The sequence below is a fragment of the Polypterus senegalus genome, chromosome 1 (genome assembly GCF_016835505.1).
Source record: "Polypterus senegalus isolate Bchr_013 chromosome 1, ASM1683550v1, whole genome shotgun sequence".
Classification (NCBI taxonomy): Eukaryota; Metazoa; Chordata; class Cladistia; order Polypteriformes; family Polypteridae; genus Polypterus; species Polypterus senegalus.
Window position 1 is genome coordinate 188871049 of NC_053154.1, and position 18925 is coordinate 188889973.

General features: G+C 38.0%; 1 protein-coding gene across 2 annotated transcripts in view; it reads right to left on the minus strand.

Annotated features, from left to right (window-relative positions):
* zgc:153039 (uncharacterized protein LOC767698 homolog) overlaps positions 1 to 18925 on the minus strand; it is a 92533-nt gene that overhangs the window by 17886 nt on the left and 55722 nt on the right. For both annotated transcript variants that reach the window (XM_039765085.1, XM_039765076.1), the window contains exon 5: positions 14362 to 14550. The gene's annotated coding sequence lies outside the window, so the exon portion shown is untranslated. The remainder of the gene's footprint in view (positions 1 to 14361; positions 14551 to 18925) is intronic.

Below are 18925 nucleotides of genomic sequence, written 5' to 3' on the forward strand. Positions count from 1 at the left end.
AGACAGTATATGACAATCATTTATACAATCTTACACAGGTACACACACCCATATGATTTCTACCAATATGAACTCTGATGGTACACAGTAATAATTCAGAAGTCAGTAGTAAATGTACAGCTATTAGAATTCAAAATGTTTATAGCTTTGGAGATAAAAGAATTTTGAATCTTTACCTTTGGGAAACTATATCTTTAGTCTGATGGCAACAAATGAAACTTTGCAAACAAGATGGTAGTTGCCTGACAGAATTGAATTGGCTTTATTTTTAACTCTCCAGACTATCCTTTTATTTTTGTTGAGATGGGGAGGAGAGTAACATTTAAAATCTACAGCCATATCCTTGGCTTAATAGATATCAGGTTGCTAAGTTACCATTGAACAGCCTTGTCAACAGTAGGTTCATGACTGTAATCCTTATCTTTTAAAAGACTAACAAGGACAGAATCATTTGCAAATTTTAAGATATGCACATCCTTATGTGGACGTCTGCCATCACTGGTATACACAGAAGACAGACAGCAGCCTTGAGATGATCCAGTAATTTTTTGTTTTGGTATTTGATACACTGTTTTACCAAATACCAAAAAAAAATATAAAAAATAAAATGATGCTATCAGAAAACAACCATTAACACCTATTCTTAGTGGTTTATCAGTTAAAGTTGTTCTGACAAGTTAGGTCTAAACAGAATTCATTCGTGAGTTTATAACTAAAATGTGAGGCTGAACTGTATTAAAACAGAAAAAAAAACAATAATCTAAGATTGGCTTGAGTTTTTTTTAGCAGCCCTCTCTTAATTTTAATCAACTTCACAGATTATTTAATGTTATAAGAAGTTAATGCCAGTAGTCTGAAGTTCTTTCAAGGATTTTGGATGTTCAGTTTTGACTATTGGGATACATGTATCCATTTCCAGAGTTTGGGTATCTGTTATAAATCAAGAGGCTTATGAAATATGAAGTGGAATATTAGGCAGAGATGATCTACATAGGATTAAACCAGGAATTCACTTATTCTATTCAGTTCATAGTTTTTTTTATTTTAGTTCAATAAAGGGCTTATTTGCTGTCATTTTGATTGAAGAAGGATTAACTCTTAGTTCCAGTCCTAAGTCTGTTTTTTGCTAAATAACTTCTGAAGCAAAATCCTCTGTCTCAAACCCTAAATAGAATCATCATATGTTTTTTTTTCATATAATGTCTTTACAATTATAGTTCATAGTCAACTGAACAGTCGTAATTATTTTAAGATTCAGTTTCCCCTAGGCTGCTTAAAGTGATAGCCATAGCTCTTCCATGCGTTCACAATTGGATGTGACCATTTATTCACTATATTCAGTCATTTCTTTGCTTTGAGGACAATGTAAAGAACTTGGATGCACTCCTGTTTCAGATGACTGATGATTTTTGTCCACCTGGCATTCTTTATTCTTCTTTATAACTTTCTGGAATTTTTAGATTTGGTGGTTCAAACTGAGACAAGTCCACACCTTCCACTACACTAGCCCAATTCCATTTTAAATCTATTGTGTGATTATTTTTTAGAATTCTTTCACCTAATCTATTCTAGTCTTGTGTCTTACTGCTAAGTAGACCACTGTTCCAAACTATTCATCAAAACAAAAGCAACAGCACTATTAACTTTAAAAACCTGGAAGGTTATAGGGCACAGTTGTCAGTGTCAGCCATCTCTGCCTATGTGAGAGCACAGGCACCTCTGCATAAACTGTTCAGAAACTAACTTTTGTTGCCAGTCTTTGCACATTTAGAGTTGGCTTAGTTGCCTTTTCTGCCTTTATACCCATGATGTGGCTCTGACTGCCATCAGCCTTTACCAGTATATGCTCTCATCACCAACACCATTGGGCACTAAATGTTTTCCTGCCCAACAGGAGAAACATCATCACTATGCAGCCTTTGTCATTCCCCCGCTACACACCTCTAGAGTTAATCGATTGTCCTGTGCTTGTACCTCAGCTGATAAACACAGCAGGGCTTCCTTTTTTTTTCCTAGTTATACCATACCCACATAAGCCCATCTGACTTGTAACTGTTCCATATGCACCTTCTTAAGTGAAATATTCTCTGATTTACTCAGTTCATTTTCCTAATAATAGTATTAATGCATTAAGTATCCCAAGTAATTAATTGATACCCAGAATTTACCCACGATGAGCTCAAAATTGTTGCAGTTACTTCAGGTATTATTAACAGGTTTCTATAGTTACACCTCATGCAATGCTAATTGTCTCAATTACCCTGTGCTTGAATATCCTGGGTCCCTGACCATATTGTGATAGCCATGTCTTTCTGTCTGTTCGTTTGTCTCCTTACATAAAGAAACTCGGCCTCCATGGACCAATTTTGCTGAAATTTTCAAGGAAGTGTGTTGAGCAGTTTCATTATAATTGAGATACCTTGAACAGATTGTGCTGTACAGTTTTAATATTTCAAAATCTCCCATTGAAAAGCATTGGTGAATTTGCAAACTTGTCTAACTTAAAATGGAGAAATGTTCTATGTGACTTCAACTACAAATTAGTTTGCTGTTTCAGTTTTACCTTGACAATGGTTACACCTATTTTTGACCTCCGGAAGCCATGACTGATGGCAAGCAGATCCCCAGTACAAGTTAATTAAGAACCTACCCGGGGTAGGAATTGCTGTCACTGGCTTTTTGCTCGCGGGTGGGACTGCAATTCTGTTATCAGCAAGTCAAGTTTGGTGTGCCTAGACACTGTTGCATAGATCTTCCTGCTCACGATGCTTTAATTGGAAACATTTAAGGTAAATGATCTTATTAACAGTAGAATAATAAAATTTAAGCAAAAACAAACGGTTAAATACATATGAATGAAGTACCTTATGGTGTACTATTTACCTTACACTAAACCAAGCTTACAGCTCCATTTTCTACAGATTATAATAATGTACTGTTTCATTGTCACTATAATTTACAAGGGTGTCCACATGTCCAAGTGACAGGGACAACCCCTATTTTAGTCTATGCTTCCTGATAAATAACTGAAGAATATCAAAGTATTTTAAAAGGCTGCCCATGTAATTAAACATTGCTTCTACGAACGTCTTCACTATATATTTAGAACAGTTTGTACAAAACTCCAAACAGGACCCACATACCTTATTTCCCAGTTCTATGTAATATTTGTGTAATAGCGTGGTCAAAATGAAGAACTTCTTTTAAATTTCACAAAGAAATATACAAAAGCAGACAGTACTGCCATTTATTTGTATCAAGCACTGTATGTAATCTTATTTATTTATTTATGTTTTTATGTATATTTTTATTTATTTATTGCCTGTGCCCTGAACCCTTGCTGTTGATGATGTCATAAAAGTAGGAGTTAAATGAATGAAGATGGCCTTTATGAATGGATTTATGTATGTATGTATGTATGTATGTATGTATGTATTTATTTATTTAATTTAGGTTATGTTAATTGGAAATTGCAGATTGTCATTTTGTGTTAATATAGTGTCTGTGTGTGTACAGAAGTGTTTTTTGTGATGGACTACAGTCCTGTCCATGCCTGTTTTCAGCCTTTTGCCCATTCCTGGTAAGATATAGCTATTGGGCCTGCAACGCTTAGATGGTTTGTGAAGGCTGTAAAACCCAGTCCATTGAGGGCTACACTGAATGTGCAGCCCTTGAACACACCTGAATGTTATGTCATGCATACATTTTCTAACTTGTACTTGTTCTGTTTCTTCAGTAGTTGTTCCAAGTTTTTGTCTTTAGTCTTTGTTTTTTTCTTTTTCTTTGTTTCACTGTGAGTGCAGGTCTGCAAAATGCAAAGTAACAAAGTAATTTCTGTCAGCATCATCTTCTTGATTGTTGGTTTTGTGCCAACACTTACATTTTGCTTCCAGATAGTCATTGGAACAGCTTGTCCACTGGTGCCACTCCATCCCAATGTTCTAACTGTATCCCGGTCTCCTGCATGTACTCCACTATGTCTGTCACCCTTACTATTCATTATCTACACCAACCCAAAGTCTATAAAAACCTAAAAACAGAAGTTAACCCTATTGCAAAAGATCAAGAAAAAGAAAAGAAAAAAGATAAAATAACTTTATTTTTTTTTGTGTGACTTCCTGCATTATCCTTCCATTTTTCCATACAATATCTGTGTGTCCTTTTTATATTAGCCTGTGACCTTAAAATGTGGGCTAAAACCTCTCAAAAATTCAAGTGCCAAATCCAATATCTTTCCTAAAACTGTTTCTTTTTTTCACTTTTCTCTCTTTTAATTACACTAAGTTTTTCCAGCTGCTTTTACTCTAACAATGAGGCATATTCTATTTTTTCTTTTATCTTTCCTCACTGTCCTTCTTGCATAGTCCACATTCTTTCAATTTGATTATTGCATATCCCACAACACACACCTTTAAACATAAAGCAGGACACTTTTTCCTTTTTTTTAATTTAATTAGTTTCATTAAAGCTAACTGGTAAGTTTTCTTCCTACTTGTTCATTCTCACACTAGCAATTTTAGACTTTTCACATAGAAGCTCTTGCATTTATTTCATTTTTGCTATTTCTTTTGTTAATTCCATGTTTTCCTCACTTACTTCCCAGACTCCATTATCTGGCCCAATCCCTGCTGTCAGGAATGACACCCAAACTCACCGGCTGATCTGCCTTCTATATGATTTATTTTTCTTAAATTATATTCTGTTCTTGTACTGGTTACCTTCCCTAAAGAACTGCAAGTCAGCTATTGGTGTAGCATATTTTTAAATACAGGACAAACCTCAGAATTACATTGAGTGTGGTGTAGTGGAAAATAATGTAAGGAAATGCTGTTGCTCTTCGTCATACCCATCAGCTCACACTTTTGCTTCCACCTTTTATCTACACTGTCCTTGGTCCTAGGTAAGTCACCCACCCATGTTTTAGGGTTTAATAAGATCCCATTACTACTACTCTAACTTTTACTGTGTGTGGGTTATTTTTTTTCCTCTGCTTTGTCTGCTTTCTACTTTAGTAGTGCCTGTTCTATATGCCACTTTCCTCATATTTTTCTTGGCAGACATTAAACATTCACACATCACCATATTGTCAACTTCACACCACTTTCCTATTTTCTATCTTATACTGTTTTTCCTTATTACCAATAATAAGGCAATTAACTCTCATATAACAGTAGCTGTCTTCTTTTCACCTGATTTATGTTTTGCTAATTTCAGTCCTTCCTGCTCCCTTATATTCTCTAACACGTCCAACTCAGTTTCTGCCTTCTCAGTCTGTTCTGAGCTTTAGCCCGCTTGTGCGTGTCAAGCCACTGGAAAAAGGCTGCCTTCAACATGGATTTAGACATTTCTGAGAATGCATCCCAAGCTGATATTATTGGTCTATTGGTAGTTGGTCTACTCTTGCACCCAATGCTAACTGACATACACAGTTCCTATCCACACAGGTAGTAATTTTTCACTAATTAATATTTTGCTTTGGGCTCATTAGGATTCCATCCATACATATACCATATGAGTGATTCCTGCTCCGTCAGTCATTCCCTAATACTCCACATAGGTACTTGTTATCTTTGGAATTAACAACATACAGATGTCCCTGGGTATAACCTAGACATAAAGCTACCTTGGTTCCCTAGAATAACCTACACACACAAGGGTGTCCCCAGATGTAACCTAGACCTAAGGCTGACACACCTTGATTCCTAAGAAATACCTGGACACATACATGTCCCCAGATATAACCTAGATCTATGGCTTCCTTGGTTGCAGCAATAACCAAGACACATAAATGCCCCTAAATATAACCTAGACCTAAGGCTGGCACACCTTAATCACTGAGTTTAACCTAGAGACAGTTGGTTGAAAACACTTATCAATAAATGACCTTGAGGTTCAGTGTTCTTGGCCATCAGCCTGCTACACACTGTGAGAAAAAGAGTGTAAATTTCTTCTATACTAGGTGCCCTATAACCTCTTAACACACACACACACACACACACTCATCAAAACAGTATTCACAAATGGTGCAAAACATTGTTACCCCAAGATCCTGCAAACTACACCAAATGTTTTGTCGTCTTAGATTCCTAGGTGATCCTACATTCCTCTTTTATGTTCTTTACTAGCCATTGTACCTGTTGTTTCTTTTGGGGGTGATAGCCCCCTAGTTGCAATAATTTCTTTTGTAATTGTGGCGTTTTAAGTAACCGAAAACTATATAGATATGATATTAAAAGGCTATATCCCTCCCATAGTGATACAGCGGTAAAAATCACATAAGAGAAAATAACTTAGCTTTCTTTACTGATGATTTATGCGGCATTACAGACGGGAAGCCTAAAGCAAGACAATACCATGGTGGGATCTTGATCTATACAGTCTGCCATTTTTCATCTCTGCGCTGGAAGGCCTTTCAGGATGGATGACGATATCACCCATCCGTCCGTCGGCTTCAAAGTGTTTGGCTGCTGTCCAAGTCTTTTTATACTTTCTTCTCCACGTGCTGGCCCTTACTTAGGTTCAAAACAAGGGAAGGAGAGGATTCTATTTCATCTCTAACATACAGAAATAGTACAATGCTCATTTTCGTAGTTGTACCTTGTCTCTTCAATTGCTTGTCTTGCAGTTCTAAATGCTGAGAGCCCCTGTGCGCTAACTTTAGCCTGGCCTGTACATGTGAGTGGATTTATACAATTATTATTGTATAGAGCACAGTGACATTAAACTTATATTCTTATTACACCTGTCATATTTGCCATCTTATGCCCTCTGGGTACTTTCAGTGCCTTTACTCTGTATTTGCCTTTGTCGTAGACAGTCTTCTGATGTTCCCTCTCTCGACAGCGTTCCCATAAAGTCTGCTTCTCTGACAATGTTATTATTTTCAGGATGCCTTTCTTGCCTCCTGTCTGGTTTTATACTTTCCGTCTTTGAAGTTGACCCTTTCTTTACACCTCCTCATGCATCTCACATGTGCACTTCCTTCTTCATTGCATCATCAAAGCCAAACTGACCAATTAGATTTCTCTGAGGGACTGGATAGACAGATCTTATTTTATTATATAGTAGATTATGTAAACTTGAACAGAATTTCTGAATCCTATTCACACCTCACAGTCAGATACTGTAGTTCATCACTTCCGCCTTTCCTTTTAAATCTATAACACCAGGCAACTTAATAGAGTAAAAGAACAGGCAGGAGAAAAAGCTACACTTTTAATTATGTATTACAGATAATAAGTTTTATTATCTAGTGTTATACAACTGGATAATATGAGTTGTGTAGTTTTTGGCAGAAAAATTACTGATAGCTACTGTTAATTCTTTCTGGATAGCTACTTTCTGGTCAGTTCTCTTCAGGTCATCGTTTTGGTCTGCCCCTTTCAGGATTGAAAATGACAGAGAGCATGCCTTTGCAAGTCTCCTTCTTGTTGTCTCTGCAGCTCCTCATACACACACACACACACACACACACACACTTCCAGGACACTTCCTGAGCTATTCCCCAATTAAACAGCTCAGGCACACTCAACCAACCTAGTCCAGCATTTTGTATAGTTTCAAACAAACAGGAAAATATGCAATTAAGTTATACAACTGGCCCTCAATGGTCAATTCTTTTCAATAAAGCCCTGGGAAGTAAAACTGTTATCTTCCACTTCCTTGCTTTTCACAAATTAGACAATTGTTTAAACATTTATATTGTTAGACATTAACAGTAAAAAAAAATATCAACTTTTATACTAGATACAGTATTATTTTCTCTGTTACAATAACTACTTATGGTATCTCACTGTTTGTCAATGTCAGCACAGGATTCTTTAAACAGGGTCCAGTCAGGGCATTTAAAATAAACAGTGAAGCAGGCATTCAGTGGGTTTCTTTTCTCAAACTTGAATTGGCTTTTGGAAACAGGTGGACAGTTATGATCTGATGAATCCAGTGTGGGATTGAGAGTAGATTCATATGCACATTTAATGTTCCCATAGGTAAGAGGCATACTACTAAAATATGGTACAGTGTTTTGTTTAGTGAACACTGGTTAAAACTGACAAAAAATTTGCATGATTCATTGTATCATCCTGGAAATACTGCACTTGGTTAATTATAGACAGTTTTAATGAAAGTTTATGGAAATTCTCCGCATATGAGTTGAGCATAGTGAGACACCAAGCCATTCCACATCCTTAGTGCACACTTTTTCTCTAAACAGCACTGATTTACACCATTGCTTTTATGTAAAGACAAACACCCCTGCTCTGTGACTTACCAGTAATGGCAGAGTTTCAGTCTGGTAAGCGTCTATACCTGGCAGTAATGAATCCTACGTGGGAATCCATTTTTGAGGAGATGCCATATTTTGTAACAAATGTACAGTATAGCAATATGATTTCCATTTCATTCATGTAATAAACTTTTAACATTTGCAGCAATTTTTCATTTTCTGTTTCCAACTGTATGTTTTAGATTCATGGCTGAAGGTTGTTTATTGACATAAACATAATTAATTTAATGCAGCATTACACAAGCATATTTCAGATTATACTGTTACCATATGTGTAAGTTGAGGTTGTTACTACATTGATTCAGTCAGTTGGGGTGTTATTGTAAATCTATTGTCCAGTTAGTAAGAAATGTAAATCTGTAGACAGAAGACCAGAGCTGGATTAACAAATTCTAGTGGTCTTGAGTGTGGGAATAATTGCAGAATTGCTACTGTAGTTTTTTTAAGGTATGTTTTAAGACCTATTTACTTACCTGTTAGAGAGGATGCCTGAGGAGTGGAAAAGAAGTGTACTGGTGCCGATATTTAAGAATAAGAGGGATGTGCAGGACTGCAGAAACTACAGGGGAATAAAATTGATGAGCCACAGCATGAAGTTATGGGAAAGAGTAGTGGAAGCTAGGTTAAGAAGTGAGGTGATGATTAGTGAGCAGCAGTATGTTTTCATGCCAAGAAAGAGCACCACAGATACAATGTTTGCTCTGAGGATGTTGATGAAGAAGTTTAGAGAGGGCCAGAAGGAGTTGCATTGTGTCTTTGTGGACATGGAGAAAGCATATGACAGGGTCCCTCGAGAAGAGCTGTGGTTTTGTGTGAGGAAGTTGGGAGTGGCAGAGAAGTACGTAACAGTTGTACAGGATATGTACAGGGGAAGTGTGACAGTGGTGAAGTCTGCGGTAGGAGCGACGGATGCATTCAAGGTGGAGGTGGGATTACATCGGGGATCAGCTCTAAGCCCTTTCTTATTTGCAATGGTGATGGACAGGTTGACAGACGAGATTAGACAGGAGTCCCCGTGGACTATAATGTTTTGCTGATGACATGCTCTAGAGAGGAGAGGAATGAAGTTCAGTAGGAACAAGACAGAATACATGTGTGTAAATGAGAGGGAGGTCAGTGGAATGGTGAGGATACAGGGAGTAGAGTTGGCGAAGGTGGATGAGTTTAAATACTTGGGATCAACAGTACAGAGTAATGGGGATTGTGGAAGAGAGGTGAAAAAGAGAGTGCAGGCAGGGTGGAATGAGTGGAGTAGATTGTCAGGAGTGATTTGTGATAGACGGGTATCAGAAAGAGTGAAAGGGAAGGTCTACAGGATGGTAGTGAGACCAGCTATGTTATATGGGTTGGAGACGGTGGCACTGACCAGAAAGCAGGGGACAGAGCTGGAGGTGGCAGAGTTAAAGATGCTAAGATTTGCATTGGGTGTGACAAAGATGGATAGGATTAGAAAGGAGTACATTAGAGGGTCAGCTCAAGTTGGACAGTTGGGAGACAAAGTCAGAGAGGCGAGATTGCACTGGTTTGGACATGTGCAAAGGAGAGATGCTGAGTATTTTGGGAGAAGGATGCTAAGGATAGAGCTGCCTGGGAAGAGGAAAAGAGGAAGGCCTAAGTGAAGGTTTATGGATGTGGTGAGAGAGGACATTCAGGTGATGGGTGTAACAGAACAAGATGCAGAGAACAGAAAGATATGGAAGAAGATGATCCGCTGTGGCAACCCCTAATGGGAGCAGCCGAAAGAAGAAGAAGAAGAAGTTACCTGTTAGATTACGGTAGTTGTTTCTTATTAGGAAGCCTTAGAGATGTTTGACAGAAAATAATTGCTCATAGGTGATAAGACCCAATTTTTTGTCTTTAATGAGATAATTTTTTGTTTCGTTACATTCAAATCATTCAACATGGAATTCAAACATGTTTGTCTTGGTGTGTTTTCTTCAAATGAGCCAGTGGGACACATCACGGTCACCAGCAGACACATAACCAAGTATTTTCAGTTCAGGGGATCCTTTTCTTGCTTTTTATCATCTTTAACATACATAAAGAACATACTAAATATCATGCCAAATTTCTGATCTCTGTTGTCTTTTTTTAAATGAACAGCATTCTTCTTGGTTGTGTCTTTTGTGTCTCTGTTTTATGGGAAGATGTGTTTGTTAAAAGCTAATTGTTGAAAGATATACAGTAGCTAGAATTGCACAACAGCCATTTTATGTTGTAACTGCATTTTTTAATCATTGTAATTGTTATCTCAATTCAGTGTTTTAGATCTGTAAACTTAAATTTTGTCAGTTATGTCTGTGGCAGACTCTTTAAATGATAATAATCACCTGTTTACTGTGATCTGCTGTCTCAATGAAATATGTGAACTTCATTGTACAGTTTTATTTATGTATTTGTTTTTTTTATTTACTCGTGCATTTATTTTTTGCATTATTGTGTCAGTCACACCAGAAATAAAAAGTACCAATTATCTTTTGTGTTTGGTCACTTTCTTCTTCCTCCTTTTTTTTTTTTTTTTTTAACTAACCAGTGAGTCAAGTTTGGAAGCACTATAATGTTTCATATGTGTGATGTGTGTGCGTTAGAAGAACCTCTACCTCCAGTCTGGTTACTGTTGATTCCGACTGAATCGGGGAGAGGACTGGCATATTGGGGTCCTGTCTCTTTACTTGTAAGGATGTGGTTTACAGGTTGCATAAATTATGGCTTCAATTACAAGGTACAAAAACAGTTAAAAGGTGGTCTCTGCCACCAACAACAGACAAGTGATAAGTGTTTTGTAGAATGAATGAAAAACATGGTTAAAATATGTAAGAGACAATGTCTTATTCTCTGCAATGGAGCACTGAGTGTTCACAATATAAAATGGGAGGTAATCCTCTGACCTACCCCCAGCATGTATTACAACTTCTGTGTAAATAACACTTTAGTTTAATCAAGTATTTTTTAAAACCTTCTCTTTTTCAGACTATTTTTTTCTGAATCATAATCTTGATTTAACTCAATTAATTAGTGGGCTATTCTATTTTTTGCATTTGTTATTGTATGAATTATTTCTACAGCTCACATTTATTTTGTACATTATTTTATGTATTGTGAGATAGCATTGCCTTTCCATTAGAGTTTGGTAAGGGCTTCCAAATTTTCAGGGTATTTTTGTCCCATTCATTCCCTCTTCTTGGGATCTGGGTGACATTTACAGTTTGTGGATAGTGGTTAACAGGCATCAATAGTATGGATATCTTTAAACAACTTTCCAGATTGTCATATATAGTTTCCTGTTTAACAAACACTGCTGATATCCTACCAAGAGCATTACCCTGATGTGCACTTGTGGTTCCTGAAAAATAATCTTGCATCTAGAAGTATTACACTGCATCCTGTTGATCTTCTATTAGCTGTGTCCTGTCCACTGATCTGCTTCCAGAGATCTCAGGTAAATGATGGGTGAATAAAGACAGATACGTTACTCCCTAATCTTGTAAATAGTATGATCTCTTATTACACACAATAAGAGCACTAAACTGATGAAACTGAAACATGTGATCAGTTGTCATTTGTGTAATCGTTTTTTTGGTTATACAATTTTCATGCTTTATTTTGTGCATAAATGTATTTATTTATATACATCTGTCTACACATATAACTAAGGATGAGTTAGCACGTTCTTTTGTATTTATATGCAAGTATGAATATTTTTTCCTATTTTTCATGGTGGCATTTTTTTGTAATTGTGTATTGTTTCTGAACATTATTGAACATTTTATCATCTACTTATGTAAGCTGTCTGTCTGGTTGTTTTCATGAAACAACATGACTCCAAATGGGCCAATTTTGTCGAAATTTGGCACACTTATTCATTGTGTTGAGATATCCAGAACATCGAATAGAGTATGCTATACAAAGCTAAACACTAAAATTTCAAAATTTTCCATTGTGTGTCACTACAATTATGTAATAATGTACTCTTTCTAATTTATCTCACTTCACTTCAGCTTGTATACTTTCCTCTTTTACTAGTCAAGCTGCCAAGCCTGACAGCAAAAGAGATTCCTTTTACAAGCTAATCAAACACCATGAGAAGAGCCTATGCACAAGCAGCTGGTACACCAGCTCACTTCTCCTGCAGCTTGAAGTAATTTAACTGTAAAAGAAAAACAAAGTTGCATTTCTAGAAATGTAAGTAAGAGGGAAGAAGTAATGTAAGTGTTGCTTTGTAAACACAAAGCGAACAAATATATACTCAGTATATTAATTAGACTATCAACATCTCGGCTGTGTTATATACATATTTTAATACTTCAGTATTTCACTGACACTAGAATATATTGGGAAAGCACCAGACCTGCTCTCTGAAAAGTTTCAAAGCAGCCAACAATTTAATTTTGAGATTTAAACAGATTGCATATATGTTTCAGAAACGATAGACCCTCCACAGCCATCAACTATCAATATGACATCAATCAGTGCCATTGTTATATCACTTGAACTGGAATCTACTTTCAATGACAGCTACTGAGACACTGCAAGTCTATTTGAGCCATGTTTTCAGCTACATGATATTGTAAACTAATGCTAAAAAGTGTAGTTTAATGTAGTGTAATTGCATTCTATTATCACATTTATTTTTGAATATTAGGTTAGATAAATTTTATTAACCCCATGGGGAAATTTAGTCTCGCTGTTAAAATAATGTAATTAAAATGTGATAATTGATTCTTTAAAGTAACTTAAAAAATGTAAAATACGTCTACTTTCAAATCAGTTAACTAAGTTCCCAAACGCATCTGAATATGCACATTAAGCATACATTTTCTAGCATGTTGTTTATATATTATACTAGGGGGTTTTGCCTCCTGCTCGCTTCGCTCACCCACTGCATTACCCTCCCGGGGCGCGCCAGCCACTTCGCGTCTCTGCCGCTTGTGTTGTGAAGGGGGGCTGAACGTACGCTAAAGAGATGTGGTCAGATCAGCTGCTGTCTTGCTGCTGCTGCTAAACTGCTTGTTCTGCTGCGTCGATCATTTAAAAGCCTGTGCAACAGCTGTCCTTTTGTCTCACTGCCTTGTCTCGTGGGATGTTAAAGTGTCTCTCACGGGACGTTAAAGTGTCTCTGAGAAAATCACGTATTGTCTCCTTCCAGGCCTTCCAAGATTTTTTTTTTATAATAGACAGATGTAAATGCACATTAGTCTTTGTGAATTTCACTTATATATGTGTGCATTCAGTATGTAGAAGTCTGACGTTTTACTATATCTATATGTAATTGTGCATAGGTAGTGTTTTTATGTCCAAATGTGCTAAGCAGTATACTTGGTTGCATGTGTCTGCGTGTGTAACTATGTATCTGATCTGGATTTGGCACTTGCTAGTATGGTAGTATTTTTTTCCTGTTCGTACTACATATTTGTAAATGTGTTTTCTTTATTTTTGTTAAATTTGTGTGAGTTTGCATGTCTGATACTGGATTGGATTGGGTGTTTTTTTGTTTCTTTCCCTGTTTATTTGTTTACCTTTGCTTTTGCTTATGTGCACATGCTTATTTTGCTGTCAGATGCATTTTTGGATCTGTGGTTTGGCCTTTTTTTGTCAATATGTACGTGACTGTTTTTAGATGTATTTGTACCATTGTTCATACAGGATACACAAGCATTTGCTTAATGTATGTCTATATTTGTAAGCAGCCTGTGCATTAGGTTGCTCCAAGAGTCCTTTCCATCATCTTCACTTCAGGGTGCTTATTACCCTTCACAACATCCTCTTCAGTCCACCATGGTGTCTAGACTGCCCTATCTCAACAAGAGATTTCTATTACTTTGAAAGCCCGTCTTCAAGTGATTCTTCCACATTATCCTTTGTCAGCTGCTTAGAGTTGCCACAGACTCATAACAAAGTGATGGAGTTATGCAATAAGAGCCTGGACTGGAGGAGACAAATGCTGAGGTTTTTCCTTCCATAATACATAGGCTGCCCCTTTCAGATAAACACAGTGCTATTCTCATGTCTTTCAAAGTAGCAACATGTAATCTCGAGCTGCCAGTGTTGTATCATGGATCAAATATTTAAGTACTAACCACTTGATCTCTGTGTCAGAGTCACCTCCTTCTTCCCTGACACAGTCTTGGTTTTGCCATCGTAACAAATGTCTTCAGTTTGCCTCTGATTAGGAAGAGATATCGTTCCAACAATTTCTCCAGGCTTCTTGTCTCTGCACCCCTCTCTGTGTCCATGGAACTCTGGGACACTTGGCCTAGTTCATCCTCCTGTAAGTGAAAGTGTAGGTAAGCAGAAGACAGAATGGCACAAGATTCTTTTCTAAAAAAACTGAAGCAAGTAAACAAAGACTAAATGTATGCATAAGGTGGTTGAGAACTTCTGTTTGATGACTGCGTTGTAAGAGTATGTAGTCACTGCCCATTACTGATTCTTCAACCTTGGCACATTAATGTCTGTTACAATTGGTTTCAGGTGACTGAACCTTTGGTACCCATTCCTCTGTCAGAGGTACTCTGGAAGATAGCATTGGGGCACCTAAATTTAGTGACTTCATTCTAAGGCATTGTTGGCAAATTTCCTATGGGCGCAGCGAAAACTTTTGTACAATATTTTAAATTGCTAGTGTTTTTGAACTTTTGGTTGATTAAAAAGATAATGTTTAAAAAATATATATTTTATGTTGGAAAAACAGATAACGGTTAATCAGAATGCAAGTTAAAATTTTCGCTGTTCACCATTCATCATAATATCTACACCAGTGATGTCAAAAACACATCTCATGAGACTTAAAAAGTCTTGTTGTTAGAAGATCTTGCTCACTGTACGGATAGAAGAAGGCGGAGCAAATATAGAACGAGAAAATACGAATGCTACATTTCGGTTCTTGCCGACGAGAGAGTATTGCTGTAGCTGCAGCTCTCACCACTTAATCGTCTGAGTATTACTATGGAAAAATTAACCTTATTTTCGCTCTGACACCGCTGATCAACACAGTAAACTTTGTAAACTCAGTGAACTTTTCCAGTTCTTTGTGGTGAAAAACATTTTGTTGTGACGCAAGCATTCGATACTTCCTTGTAATTTAATTATCTACGATTATCACTCGCTTTTTATTTCCGGTAATTTTAATTAAACTTTATCTAGAAAAATTAATCCATAGTTTATTCTCATCACGACTTTATTTATGGGCAGTCCCTAAGGTGCGCCGTGAAAGAAAATTTTTGGACTTAGTGCGCCGCAACTCCGGAAGCTCTGAACCGCACAGTGAAAAAAATTATGGGATAACCCTTATCTCGTATGTACATGAAAATATCTTGTACGTACGTGAAAATATCTTGTACGTACGTGAAAATATCTCGTAAGTACGAGATGTTTTCAGGTAAGTACGAGATGTTTTCACGTACGTACGAGATACTTTCACGTACGTACGAGATGTTTTCAAATACGTATGAGATACTTTCACGTACGTACGAGATACTTTCATGTATGTACTAGATAAACTTAGATTAAAATATTACAAAAGTGTGCTTCGGGGCTTCCTAATTACGACCTTACCAAGGCTGTGGCGCTTCAGTTTGACGTCACTTCCAGCGCTTGTAGCGCGGTGATATAAAAAAGCAGACGGATGGGCTTTTATTTATAAAAGGAGTGTGGGACGGTTAGAGTTGGGTTTAACAGCAGCATGCAATACTTACGTCAGGTAATACCCAGAACGTCAGTCACGAAATGCCCATCGCATACCCCATTACTCTATGGTTAAGAGTAGGCTTGTGGGAGGGTAAGGGTTTAGTTTACAGGTATTCGTCTGCACACTCGTACGGAGCACCTGAGGAGATTTGGTGTTTTGTTTCTTCCTGGGAAACAATTACAAATTACTATCTCGTGCCCACCACTTACCACAGCCTTCGCACCAGACACTTTTAAGGTCGCACCTGCCAATATTGCGTGTGCGCCGCATTCTTTCAGATGAGCAACAAATGCCGTCGCGTGCTACTGTACATCATTTTCTGGAAACAGGACATATCACTAAACAGTCTGATGTTTTCCTCACACAGTTGCAGTCCACAGAAATGAATATTGGCAAGTTTATAAAGGCAGGCTATGCATTCAAGCCCAGATCGTTAAATCCGCGAAGCAGCACCACTAACCAATGCACTAATTTATAGTAAAAGGAAATTACATTAGTTAGCCATTTACTTTCTAGCCCGCAGCTTGTTATTCACACAAGTTACGAAAGGAATTCATATTTCACATATTTAGTGCGTGTGAAGTTTACCCAGTTCAATGCGGGTTCACTAATTTAAATTCTCTGGTAAACCTGGCACACTATCGCATATCTGAACTAATGAACTGTGGGCTTTAACGTGCATCTAAAGAGTTAAATCCAAATCGGGCCACTGTAACTCCTGCAGTTTTCAGAGAAGAAATGTACCCTTGTTAAAAAGCCAAACTTGAATATCCTAGTGAAATCCACTGGCACACTGGGTCACCCGTTGCATTGTGCAAAATGAACTGCGATCTTTAAAAGTACAGCAGAGATCTAAATCGTGTTGCGGCGGATTTTTATTGTCACGTATTTGACAAGATGGATCCCTAAGTTAAATGGCAGGTAATACTTTCTTAGCCCAAACGTAAGGAAATTCATTGACTAACTTGTCCTGTTATCGGTGATGTAAAGAAGACACTTTCTTTCAGTTGACTGTGATATATAATATGCACTCTAAAGAGTAAAATCGATTTGGATCTCTTTAATTTATATATATATTGTCAGGGATGCCAGAGCAACGACCCGGCCGGGACGCCGTGAGGGACCGGAAGAGGGTCAGAGCCCACCCTGGATCACGTGGGGGCCGCCTTCCTGGTTGCTCTGGGGGCCACGGGTACAGGGCATGGAAGCTCCACCCTGTAGGGGCCTGTGGTCACCGCCAGGAGGCGCCCCAATGCCTTGGGACCTGTTACCCCAGCACTTCTGCCACACCAGGAAGTGCTGGGGAAGATTTAGGACGGCACCCGGAGAGCTGCCGGGAGGACAGCCGGCACTTCCGCCACGTGGCCAGAGGAGGAATGCCGGGAACACCTGGGGCTCATCCGGGGACTGTTTAAAAGGGGCCGTCTCCATTCATTGAGCGCTGGAGTCGGGTGGAAGCAGGACGAGGCACGAGGAATTGTGGAGGCGACCCGAAGAAAGGCATTTGTGGCCAGGACTGAGTGTGTTGGGGTGTTTTGTGCACTGAACTGGGTCTGTGTGACCAATCTAATATTTGTAAATATTGTAAATAAAAATGTGGTGGTTGAGAAACAACATGTCCGCCTGTCTGTGTCCGGGTCGGCTCCACAATATATATATATATATATATATATATATATATATATAATATTTAGATATATTTTTGTTAAATGCAGTTGAATTTTGCCCAGACCAACCCGAGTATAGTCAAATTGACTAGTAAATCTAGCATACATCTGTCTTCATATAAACGGCACAAGATTGATTGTAATATTGAAGTCACACTCTAAATTGTTAAATCAATTTGGCTCACTTTCATTTTACAGTTCTGTAACAAGAGAGACTGCAGTTAGATTTTGACACCAAAATGCAGATACAAGTCCTTTTTTTTCTAGCAAAGTTTACACATTCCCATATCAGCAACAAGTCGGACTCCGCTGTTTAAGGGGCAATCAGGTTAAATAACCATCCGTGCCTCTGATTTGTAATAAAACTGAAAGAAGGTGTCTTCATTTTTTCCCATTACCGTAAACACAATGTCATCATAAGTTAGCCAGTTAATATACCAAGTGTACCTACATTTGGGCTAAGCAAGTATTACCAGCAATTTAACTTAGTGATCCACCCTGTCAAAAACGTGACAATAAAAATCCGCCGCAACACGATTTAGATCTCTGCTGTACTTTTAAAGATCGCAGTTCGTTTTTGCACAATGCAACGGGTGACCCAGTGTGCCAGGTTTGCCAGTGGATTTCACTAGGATATTCAAGTTTGGCTTTTTAGCAAGGGTACATTTCTTGTCTGAAAACGGCAGGAGTTACAGTGGCCCGATTCGGATTTAACTCTTTAGATGCACGTTAAAGCCCACAGTTCATTAGTTCAGATATGCGATAGTGTGCCAGGTTTACCAGAGAATTTAAATTAGTGAACCCGCATTGAACTGGGTAAACTTCACACGCACTAAATACGTGAAATATGAATTCCTTTCGTAACTTGTGCGAATAACAAGCTGCGGGCTAGAAAGTAAATGGCTAACTAATGTAATTTCCTTTTACTATAAATTAGTGCATTGGTTAGTGGTGCTGCTTCGCGGATTTAACGATCTGGGCTTGAATGCATAGCCTGCCTTTATAAACTTGCTAATATTCATTTCTGTGGACTATAATTGTGTGAGGAAAACATCAGACTGTTCAGTGATATGTCCCGTTTCCAGAAAATGATGTACAGTAGCACGCGACGGCATTTGGTGCTCATCTGAAACTATACGGCACACACGCAATATTGGCAGGTGCGACTTTAACAACCTGGTGCGCAGGCTATGGTAAGTGGTGGGCACGAGATAGTAAGTTGTACGCACCAAATTGTTTCCCAGGAAGAAACAAAACACCATATCTCCTCAGGTGCTCCGTAAGAGT